This window comes from Chenopodium album, chromosome 12 (genome assembly GCF_948465745.1).
Source record: "Chenopodium album chromosome 12, dcCheAlbu1.1, whole genome shotgun sequence".
Lineage (NCBI taxonomy): Eukaryota > Viridiplantae > Streptophyta > Magnoliopsida > Caryophyllales > Amaranthaceae > Chenopodium > Chenopodium album.
Window position 1 is genome coordinate 43,835,637 of NC_137845.1, and position 12,429 is coordinate 43,848,065.

The 12,429-nt window shown below is 31.6% G+C and overlaps 1 long non-coding RNA gene across 2 annotated transcripts; it reads left to right on the forward strand.

Moving 5' to 3' along the window:
• Positions 1 to 1,124: 1,124 nt before the first annotated feature.
• LOC145572434 (uncharacterized) lies at positions 1,125 to 5,267 on the forward strand. 2 transcript variants are annotated; one of them, XR_014096849.1, is made up of 4 exons: positions 1,125 to 1,283; positions 1,935 to 1,990; positions 2,723 to 2,954; positions 5,048 to 5,267. It is a non-coding gene; the product is annotated as an uncharacterized LOC145572434 (long non-coding RNA). The 2 variants fall into 2 exon arrangements; XR_014096848.1 differs by lacking the exon at positions 1,935 to 1,990.
• Positions 5,268 to 12,429: the final 7,162 nt, after the last annotated feature.

Below are 12,429 nucleotides of genomic sequence, written 5' to 3' on the forward strand. Positions count from 1 at the left end.
TGTCATTGTGAGAGCTGTGCTAATATGTCAAGAGATCTTAATATCTTATTTCTTCTTGTGTTTTTGTCATACTATCATCCCTAAACTATTGTTAGAGTTATGTTTTGATGCAATAAACATGTAGTTTTAAGTGATGTTTACTTGTAATTTATTTTTCTACGTACGAATTTTGTATATACTCTTACTTTTTAATGAAAATTCTCTTTATTGTCATATTTTTATAAATTCATGTATGTATATATATACAAAATATGTAGGTTCATATGTAAAAATAATAATAATAATAATAATAATAATAAAACTAATAATAATAATAATAATAATATATGAATTGTTGTTGCATTAGGTGGTAATTATATATGAGACATATACCGTTGTATTAGTTTCATCGGTTGCATTAGGTGTCAATTTTATCATAATTATTAGTCAGTAATCTATTGGCACGGATAATTAATGTTGTTGTTTCAGGCATTGAGCTAATGCAACAGATCACAGATGCCGTGGCATTAGGTGTCACATACCGTTGCAGTAGACCTACTGCAACGCCAGTAGATGCCGCGGTACATGGCCGTTGCATTAGGTCTAATGCCACGGATTTTGACGCCTAATGTAATGGATTTGGGGGTTGCAATAGGTCAAAAATGTAGTAGTGGTATTATTATGCATTTTTGTAAAGTATTTAATCATTACAAAATGTAATTTAAGGGCTCGATTATTTAAATCAAATATTTTAAAGGGCTAAAGTATTTTATTTATAAAGTTTTATAAAAGCAAATTATATTTTGGGTCAAATGTTTATTAATTATTTGGGCTCACTTAAAATATCGTATGTAAACTAGTCCTACATACTCTTATTGGAATAACTCATTTCATTTAAATAAGTCCAACCCTTTATTTGAACTCTTGTGGTAAAATATTTTATAATTCAAGCCTATTTATTTATTGAGCCCAAACTTATACCCTACTCTCTATTCTATAAATACCTCTCAAAACCCTATAATTTTCCCACACAAAGAGGCTTAAGAATCAAATTGGGGTAAGTATCATATTTTCTTTTTTCTTTATTTTTTTTTTTTTACCTTTTTCTTTTTCTCCTTTTCTTTCCTTTCCTCCTTCCCTTAACTTTTCTTTTGTTTTTCTTCTTACGTGAAACCATGTTCACGCATGGTCCTTCACGCAGCCCACCTTGCTGCCACGTCACCCAAGGATGCCGACGCCGGCCACCTTCGCTTCCCAGCCACCGCCGACAACCCGCAACCAGCCGTCGACCAACCCCTCCGGTGGTTGTTTCTCTCTCCTCCTTGTTTTTAATTTAATTTTTGTATTATATATATATTTTTGGGTATTGATTTTGATTGTTAAATTATGATCAATATGTTTTAAAATTGTGTTTTAATCATTAAAGAGTATAAATTTAAGATTTTATATTGTTTTAAATTATGATTTTATAAAGTATTAAAAGTTAGGGTTTTAATTATTAAAGTGTTGATTTTTAGGGATCTAACTTGTAATTGATTTGGGGGTTTTATATACCCATTGATAGTAAGTGATAATAAAGCTTAAATATTGTATCTTTATGGAGTTTTGATGAGTTTTTAATTAAATTATATTGCTGGAATTTCTATTTAAGCACTACTTTTGTGTGGTAATAAAAAGGGTTTAATTACCCATAAGTAGAGAAGGTTTTAATTGGTTTTAATGAAATTTCATATTTATTTGAGGGGTTTAAACCTTAAAAAGTGTGCTGGAACTTTTATATAAGCACTATTATTATGTTTTTAGTTTGTGGTTTTAATTACCCACTTAAAGGAAGAGTTTTAAAGGTTTTTAAACCAAAATTTCAGCTTGTTAGAGTGGTTTTAAAGTGCTTAAAAGTTGCTGGAAATTTGAGTAATCAAGGGAGTAATTGAGGGTTTATATACTTGGTATTGTAGGAGACTTTAAATTGAGTAATTTCTAGCATCTTTGCTAGTTGGAAAGATGATTTGAGGTACGTATGCGCGTAGGATATTTTAATTGTGCATAGTACCATGTTAGGAAGTTAAATTGGAATCAAGTATGAGATTAGTATCATGTTAAGTTGTGTTGTGATACTTGAATTGATTGATTGGTTATCCATGTCTTATATGTAAGCATGTGAATATATTGTAATAATTATTATGAACTTGATACAAGTTGAAAGTAATTGAATCATGTTATATTATTTATTATTTATTATCAAGAAGGCATGATTTTAGTAAGCAAGACTTATACATGTTTAAAAGAGCTAAAGTTATATTTATTAAGCATGATTCATGATTTTATTCTCTCCTATTTATTATTGGAGTTGAATCAAGAAAGTTAGTTTATTTATTTACTCACCCACATAGTTGAGGTCGAGTCAAGAAGTTAGTTTATTACTCACTCAAGTAAGTTGAGATTGAGTCAAGGAAGTTATTAGTGCATTTTATGCATCTAGGTAGTAATCGTGCAAAACTAGGCAAGGAACCTTAATTAAAATAAATAGTATGTGCTCACTAATTAATTCAAGAATTAATTGGAAGTATGTGTTGATTATTATTATGTTTATTCTTGATTGATTGGTTGGAGTCTTCACATGTTAAATTGGTAAATCACGTAAAGTGTAAGGGGATACGCACCAAAACTCTTGGAACGTATTTACCTCGAGTATGAACATATGGGGGGAGTTATGGGGTTTTATATTTAACCATAGCTTCTACAGGGGTACAGGACGCTGTAGGGAATATTTCAAGCATCTCACACTTGAGCCCCACTGTGATCACACACTTAAGCATGGTGGCGTCCAAAGGGAAGGAAGCTAGAGCAAAAGAGTCGCCAACAAGTTTTAGGAACTTGTAAACCGTTCACAGGGTGAAGGTTACACCTCTTCATGATCCATGAGATCGCTAACTCCATAGTGATCTGGAACCATGACTGGATATTCAGGGATGAAGGTACAAATCCAACCTAAAAGAGATTGAACCTACCCCTAAAAATAGGCCTGTACTTTATTCTTCTCATATTCATGTGCGCTTTCTGATTAACATACAATCAATATATTAACCATAAGCCTGTTTAATCTATGTTGGTTGAATATTAATGCACAAACAAAATTATTATTGGCGATCACTTGAATTAAAATCACATTAGCCTAAATAAAATTATTAATTATCTTATTAAGCGTGATTACAAGTACAAATTCCCTTTAAACCTGCAAGAGAGGGCGTGATCAAGCAATAACAATAATATGAAGCAACATAATAATAATGACACAACAATCATCATCACAAAAAATAATATTCTTATCAAAGCATAATAATATTAATAGCAAGATCCTAGGCATGATACTAACAAGATTAATAACAAACCCTAGTATGTCATTAAGCAATAAAAATCAAAGCTTTAGCCCTAACATAATACTAACATGATAGAAGAAAATAAGAAGAAACCTAAACATGACACTAGAAAGCAATAAATAACATCCTAACATGATAGAAGAAAATAGGAAGCAACCTAAACATGACACTAGAAAGCAATAAATAACATCCTAACATGATACTAGGAATTAATATAATTTAAGCATGCTCCCTAAAGATATATAACAGTAAAACAACTTACTTTGTTACCTCGTATCTCTTTCTATCAAAACAATACACACGTTAGTTACTTCAAGGAAGATATTAAATCAAACAATTAATTTAAATAATTGAAATAGGCATTTGGGACCAAGCCCTCAGAAATTATCAACCTTTCACGTGTAGGGCGAATGCAACTTTGAATTGGCTAGGTGTATCTAGAACTCGTGAATGCGGTATTGTGTTTGTAAAAGGGTTAGGCTAGAAAGAGGGAGAGAGAATAATCTATTGCTTGAGAAAGATAAGAGAATTAGATTGTTGATGATTGTGAATGAATAAAAACGGGGAAGTACGACCCTATTTATAAGGAAAAAGGGAACCGAAACGATCAGATTAAGATCGAATTCGATTCGGAGTAAAACTACTCCCATCGCAGCGCGACAGGGTCCATCACGGCGCGACAGCACCATCGCGACGCGATGGCTCTGTTGCTTCGCGATGGTTCACGCGCTAACTCAAAGCCGTACAAAGTCCTTAATCTAGTTAAATTAGATTAATTAACATCCGTACTTATCTTTTAAAATCAGATTTAATCTTTCAAAACACTTGTTTTATTCCAAATAAAATCTTTATTTTTCTAAAAGATATAATTATTAATCCTAATTCCACTAGAATTCAAAACAACCTTCTAGATTATTCTAGAAAATTAAAATCAATCCTAATGATTTAGGAATAATAATTAATGGGCCCTCCACTTGATCATTGAGCCGTATATAAAATTCATTTCGGGCCCAATTTAGTATTTTGGCCATAACTTCCTCATTATTCATCGGAATTGGGCTTATAATATATCATTGGGAAGCTCTTTTCGAACCCAATCCAACTACACTATTATTGGACCCTTATCATGGACCAAACTAAACTAGACTAGACATTTTCCATAAATAGAGTACAAAAAGAAATATTTTCGAAAACAAAAAGAAGTATTTTTATTAAAACAACCGCATCATAAAACTTTTCACATTTCACCTTGTTCGATAATCAATGACGTGAAAGATATTCATCACTGGGTTTGGTTTTTGGGGAGACACAATCAGGTGTCTACAGACGCTGTATTTTCTTTTATTATTATTTATGTGCTGGAATTCCGTCACCAAGGTGTGACATAGTAGTTGCCAATTGGGGGTGGCTCCCTGATTGGAAGCTCCATTTTTAATGGGCTCTTTTTAAGGAAGGAAACCCGTTCAATGCGTAATTCAAAGCTATATATTAATAAATTAAAGTAGAGTCATGAGTCAAAGGTAAGTTGACTTTGTGTTGTATGACAAGCATGTTTTATTTATTTACTTATTGTCTATTGCTAGGTTATTCATGTTAGTGTGATTATTCCTATTGGTGCATATGTACTCAGCTTTTGCTGATTCGTACTTTTGTGTTTGTGTTTGGCTTTTCTTTGTATTGGCCCTACTAAGACCCATTTTATATGGCGAGTAGTGAGGTTGAAATAAAGAGAAGTATAGGTAGAAGGAGCATATCAAGCATGATGGGATTGAGCGAAGAGGGTTATATGTTTCTTTGTTTATTATTTATTGTAATGGATTATTTATGTAATTGTGACACTAATATTAATTATTGTTTTAACATTTTAGTTTGGTTTTTAAAGGCCTTTAAAGGTATCAAGTTAATGATTTAATGTAAGTTGGTTTTAAAGTTGAGTTTGGTTTTATTAAACTTTATTTTATTTGAGTTTTTAAAAGTTAGTCTTCCGCTGTGTGACTTTGAAAATAGCCTTAGCCGTTATCACGGTGGCGGTAATACTTTAGATATTTCCTAAAAATGAGTTTTACGTAGAGTTAGAAGGTATTTTAAAGAAAGGGAATTTCCAATGTATTACATTCCAGTTATACCCTTTATCATTACAGTGGTACCCTTCATCATTTCAATGGTGTCCTTTATACATTCAGTGGTACCCTTTATCATATCAGTGGTACCCTGAAACTTTTATGATATAGTGAATTGAATTAACCATAAATGTTTAATGCTACGATATTCATCAACCTTTCAACTAATACTAACAACGGCACACTTGTTAAACATTTACTTGGAATTACTTACAAGGGTAGAAGGGCAATGATTAAGTCATTAACCTTCAACTTATTACTTATTAAACAATTACTAAGAATTACTTTGAAGGGTAGAAGGGTAGAAGGGTAATGATTGTGTCATTAACATTCAACTATTACTTGAGAACGGCACAACTGTTAAACAATTACTAAGAATTACTTTCAAGGGTAGAAAGGTAATGATTGTAATTTAACATCCAACTATTACTGAGAATGACACAACTGTTAAACAATCACTAAGAATTACTTTCAAGGGTAGAAAGGTAATGATTGTAATTTCACATTCAACTATTACTGAGAACGACACAACTGTTAAACAATTACTAAGATCAACAAATATTGCGATGACCTTAAAAATAATTATTACTAATATTGGAATAATTAATTTGAATCCCTATTAAACTACAAAATCACTACAACCCTTCTGTATCTAAATGGTACCGTTTATTGCTAAAATGGAACCATTTACTATTTTAACGGTACCCTTGATCAATAATAGTAATTACTTGAATCCTTATTAGACTTTATCATCAGTAGTACCCTTCGATATCTATCAGTAGTACCCTTCGGTATCTAAATGATACCCTTTATTATTACAGTGGTACCCTAGACGAATAGTAATAATTTCTTAAATCCATAATATACTTCATAATCAGTAGAACCGTTTATTATTAAAGTGATACCATTGATTATTTCAGTGGCACCATTTATTATTCCACTGGTACCCTATATTAATTCAACAGTACCCCTTGGTTTCCAAATGGTACCCTTTACTATTTTTGTGGTAATATTTATCATTTCAATGGTACCCTTCAACTTCAGAGATATAGTGAATTAACCATAAATGTTTAATGCAACGATATTCATCAACCTTTGAACTATTACTTAGAATGGCACAATTGTTAAACATTTACTTGGAATTACTTACAAGGATAGAAGGGGAATGATTGTGTCATTAACCTTCAACCTATTACTTAGAACGGCACAATTGTTAAACATTTACTTAGAATTAATTACAAGGATAGAAGGGTAATGATTGTAATTAACCTTCAACTCTTACTTATTAAACAATTACTAAGAATTACTTACAAGGGTAGAAGGGTAATGATTGTATCATTAACCTTCAACCTATTACTTAGAATGGCACAACTGTTAAACATTTACTTAGAATTACTTACAAGGATAGAAGGGTAATGATTGTAATTAACCTTCAACTCTTACTTATTAAACAATGACTAAGAATTACTTACAAGGGTAGAAGGGTAATGATTGTGTCATTAACCTTTAACCTATTACTTAGAACGGCACAACTGTTAAACATTTACTTAGAATTACTTACAAGGATAGAAGGGTAATGATTGTAATTAACCTTCAACTCTTACTTATTAAACAATGACTAAGAATTACTTACAAGGGTAGAAGGGTAATGATTGTGTCATTACCTTCAACCTATTACTTAGAACGACACAATTGTTAAACATTTACTTAGAATTACTTACAAGGATAGAAGGGTAATGATTGTAATTAACCTTCAACTCTTACTTATTAAACAATGACTAAGAATTACTTACAAGGGTAGAAGGGTAATGATTGTGTCATTACCTTCAACCTATTACTTAGAACGACACAATTGTTAAACATTGATTTAGAATTATTTACAAGGACAGAAGGGTAATGATTGTAATTAACCTTCAACTCTTACTTATTAAACAATTACTAAGAATTACTTACAAGGGTAGAAGGGTAATGATTGTGTCATTAACATCAACTGTTAAACAATTACTAAGAGTTACTTTCAAGGGTACGAATGTTGTGATGACCTTAAAAATAACTATTACTAAAATTGGAATAATAATTACTTGAATCCATAATATACTTCATCATCAGTAGTACCCTTTATTATTAAAGTGGTACCCTTTATTATTTCGGTGGTACACTTTCTTATTTGGGTAGTAACCTTTGGTCTCAAAATGGTACCCTTTATTATTTCAGTGGTACCCTTGACCAAAATAGTAATTACTTGAATCCCTATTATACTTCATCATCAGTAGTACCCTTCGATATCAAAATGGTACTATTTATTGTTTTAATGGTACCCATTAGTATTTCACTAGTACCCTTTAGTATTGCAGTGGTACCCTTTATTATTTCACTAGTACCCTTCGGTATTAAAATGGTACCCTTTCCCATTTCAATGGTTTTGTTGACCAATAATAGTAATTACTTGAATCTCTATTATACTTCATCATTCAGTATACCCGTCGGTATCAAAATGATACCCTTTATTATTACAATGGTACCCTTTCAACAATAATATTATACTTGTCAGATAAATGCTACACATGTTTATTAGGAAATACAATTATCTTTTGATAAGAACACCTTAATAGCATTGCATAAATATGCAAATAGTAGTTTGGAAATTACATTATCGCATACATAAGGAAATACTAAATAGTTTCTTAGGAATACAAACCATACTTAGGGATTAGTAATCTGTGACATTGGAATTTCTACTATCCTAATAGTAAGCTACCAAAAGTCACTATCATCAGTGTCCCATCCATCTGCTGACTCGTCCCCCGTTTTCATTTCGAACAACTGCTTAGCGTACTCTAACTTCTGAACATACTCAAATGGGTAATCACTATAGTTGAATGGCGCAGCAGTAACTAGTTGAAGTTGAGTCGTCTTATCCCACCCATTTTCAGCTAGCATTTTGGATCTGAAGTACCTTCTTTGATCTGGATCAGTTGCTATATATCATCTCAATCGGGTCTTCATGAGAAAACTGCAGCCACTCGAATGTCAACTCGTACTTTTTTTTCTTCTAAATAAATACATTTCCGTCCCAATAGAAGAAGTCTATATTTCTCTCCGTCGGTGCAGTTGAATTTAAGGGCATGATCGGCAATGGAATACCAACACCCAAGGCAGTCAAACAATATAAAGAAGCGTTTCAAATATACACAATAATTGGGAAAGTTGTGACACTCGTTCAGCCTTTTTTTCAATTGTCTCAAGTCAAAACTTAAACAAATTTTTGAGACATGGAGCAAATACCACATAAAACAGTAAGCCTCTTTGCGAAAGTGTCTTGGCTTGCCAATACTAAATATTGTGAAGAAAGGGTAGTTCGGGTGAAAGTTAATACCTTTGATAGGATCAAGTACTCTTCTGTAACACCCCCAAATCTCCCTCTACGGAAATACTAGTATCATACGTATGATTATACCGTAGAGATAGACTTAGGAGTGTTACCGCCGCGTGATTACGCAAGGCTACTCAAAATACTTAACTCAATAACAAAACTTGCAGCGGAAACTCAACTTTCATTTATTAATACTTATAAAAAGTGTAACATTGAGTACTCAAAATAAAGACGAGACCAACATTCCTAAACTAGGTGAAGCAAATCCCGGGACTCTCATATGCTCATTCATGACTCCACTTGAAAATAGTCAACACTGCTTATCATTACTAGAAATAAGGCGAATCAAAACAAATAGGAAATACGGATTAGCAAAATATGCTAAGTACGATAAATGCAAGATAATGTAAACTCAATTTATTTGCAAACATGCTTTCAAAACTAATCCAATAGTAATCCAATAATTCCAAACTCATTATTCCAAAATCAATTCCAATGATTTAATAATCAAAATAATTAATAAAACCAATTCCTTTTAAATCCAATTCCTCACCCAAGTGTGCACACCCCCCAAGCTAGTCTCCTTATATTACAAGACTATTCTTGAGGAAAGACCCGATCATACAAAGTCTAAGGCCTTATCAAACCAAATCTGCATAGTGGGATTACTAACATGCTTGTAAAGCTTTAATTCAATAATAATCCAATAATTCCTCCTTAAATAAAATAAACCTTTATAATAGGTTAAATCAAAACTCCTTTTTATCCAATCAAATCATGCTTTCAAAATCAACCTTTTAATAAATACTTGAGGATAAAATCTCATATTAATAACTTTTCAAAATCAATAACTCTTCCTTTGAAAACCCTTTTATTTAATTCAACAAACTTTTCAAATCAATTCCTTTATTTAAACATGATAAGTAATTCAAAACAAGATTTAAAACTCAATTATACAAAATACTTTTATTAAAACAAATATTAAAATCAATACCTCTAAACATAATTTATTTCATAAATCATAATTCAAATCAATTTAATTCAATCATCATAAAATCATTCAAAACATGTTATTCAAACCAATCACTTTCAAAGGTATCTAGCCACCTAAACGTACCTTGATTCCGAATATCAATCAACACTTTGCATTTTCAAAGTTCAATCATGAATACACATTGCAAATAACATAACCATAAGGCTATCACAACATAAACTCAAATCTAATGTGCATGGACTATAAAACTCGTTTAAAATAATACTTTAATAAAAAAAATTATAACTTTGAAATAGGTATTTATATTTTAGAAAACTAACCATGAACAAGATAAAGGAATAGGATTAAAGAGAATTGAATTTTTGTTGGAAAGAATAGGCAGAACTAGGGGTGTGCAGAAATGGACCTGGACCGGAAAACCGACAGGGATCGGATCGGAATTGGACCGGACCGGCTGATTCCAGTCCGGTCTTCGGTCCTCACAAATTGGGGATTTCGGGTTTCCGGTCCAGTCCGGGTAAAAACCGAAATGGACCGGAAAGTGTATTTTTTTAAATTTTTGGGTGAAAATTTTAAATTTTATGTTTAAATTTCTAAAAAATTTAAGTACAAAACTTGTAATTTATATATTCTAGGTGCAAAATAGGAAAGCACGCAAACAAAAACAAGACGTTAAAAATGTATGTATATATTTAAGATACTAAAATGAAAAAAAAAAATTAAAAAAAATAATGTAACCAACCGGTCCATTCCGGTCCAAAATCGGACCGGACCGGAATAAACAGGTCTGGACCGGAACCCGGACCGGTTGATTACGGTCCAGTCCCGGTCCCCAAAAAATTCGATTCCGGGTTCCGGTCCATTTCGATCCCGGTCCGGTCCGGTTTTGGACCGTTGCAAAGCCCTAGGAAGAACTTCCAGAGGCCATAACTCCTTCAATATAAATTTGAATTGGGTGATTCTTGAGCCTAACCGCAAGGATTTTTCGAGAGGAACAATCTTCCGTGAAACATTAATACCCCAAAAACTGGCCAAAAGTGCCCGAAAATTGGTTTCAAAGGTACACGGGATAATATTTGTATGAAAAGAGGAGAAAAAAAGTATGAAAAGGTTTAGGGAAAAGAAGAATAAGAGAGAAGAATAAGAGAGAAGAAGATAATTGAGTTTTGGTGTGAAGAATATGAGAGGTATGAAGGGGGTATTTATAGGCTCATGAATGAAAGAATTATGGTAGGAGAATGTAGAAAGAATTATGGTAAAAAGAATTAAGGAAATTACTTTGAGAAAATAGTTAAAGAATTATGGAAAGTTTAATATTAAGGTGACTAAGAATAATTAATTTAAGGAAGGTGTGTTGTCATGAAATATAATATGGAAAAAGAGATTACTTGGAGAATAATCAAGGAAGATATAGGGTAGAAAAATAAGATGATCAAATCTTTGTGAGATGGAAAATAAGAATTAAGGACATAAGGAATTTGAGAAAGATAATTAAAATACAAAACTAACAAAATAATTAACCCAAAATTAGCATATGGTGGCCGAAAATATTGAGCATATCTATGCTCATATTTTCGGACCTCCACTTATAGTTTCAGGGAAATATTTGCTAGATTTTAAGGATGAAAAATGATTGCGTAAATAATATATTTTGTATAAAATAATTAATTAGGAAAATACCAATTATTCACTATTTAATTTCACTAAGAAAATCAGATTTTCTTTACCAAGAAAATCCGAAACTTCCTAGATAATTATTTAGGAAATTCGGCTCTTTTAATTAAAATATAATTTTGTTAATATTTGAAATATATATAAATAATCCGGTTTTTAAATATAATAAATCTTATCCAAAATCCATAATTGAGTTTTAAAATACTTTTGGCGCCAAAATTCAAATATCATTTTGGCTCTAAAATTAAATAGTAAAATAAATTACTAAAATACCCTTTTTAAGAGAATACTAATTAATTTCAAAAAAAAAAAACATTTCAAAAATACGGGGTATTACATCCTCCCCTTGCAATAGTTGCTAGTTGATAGCCGGTCATCAAACTCTTGTAATGTATTGGCATGCGGATGTTCCGGATGACATTATTGAGATCGTTAAGACCGTTATTCTTCAACTTCCCTACCATTCGCAAAAGCCTCTTCCTCTTCTTCTCAGCGCGGCTGTTAGCTGCACCCCAAGCATAAAATACATGTTAGTATCAACGTTACAATTAAGATTAGTGGTTTATTTGGAAAAAAAAAAATTACCTTTGTTCCCCATTTGGTCCCTTTCACAGCTCAACACCCAAGTAATGTCACTCCGTATTTGTATCCTACCACTACAGTGAAAAATCCTGCCATTGCATATATATATATATATATATATATATATATATATATATATATATATATATATATATATATATATATATATATATATATATATATATATATATATATCCTCTATAAAAGGTGGATTGGGAAGTAATTGTGATAAATGCCGTTTCACCTACCCTGTGTACCCTATCTTGTTATATTATTTGAATTTTTCAGATTTTGGAGAAGAATTGTTACTGGCTTTGTTTTTATTTTGCT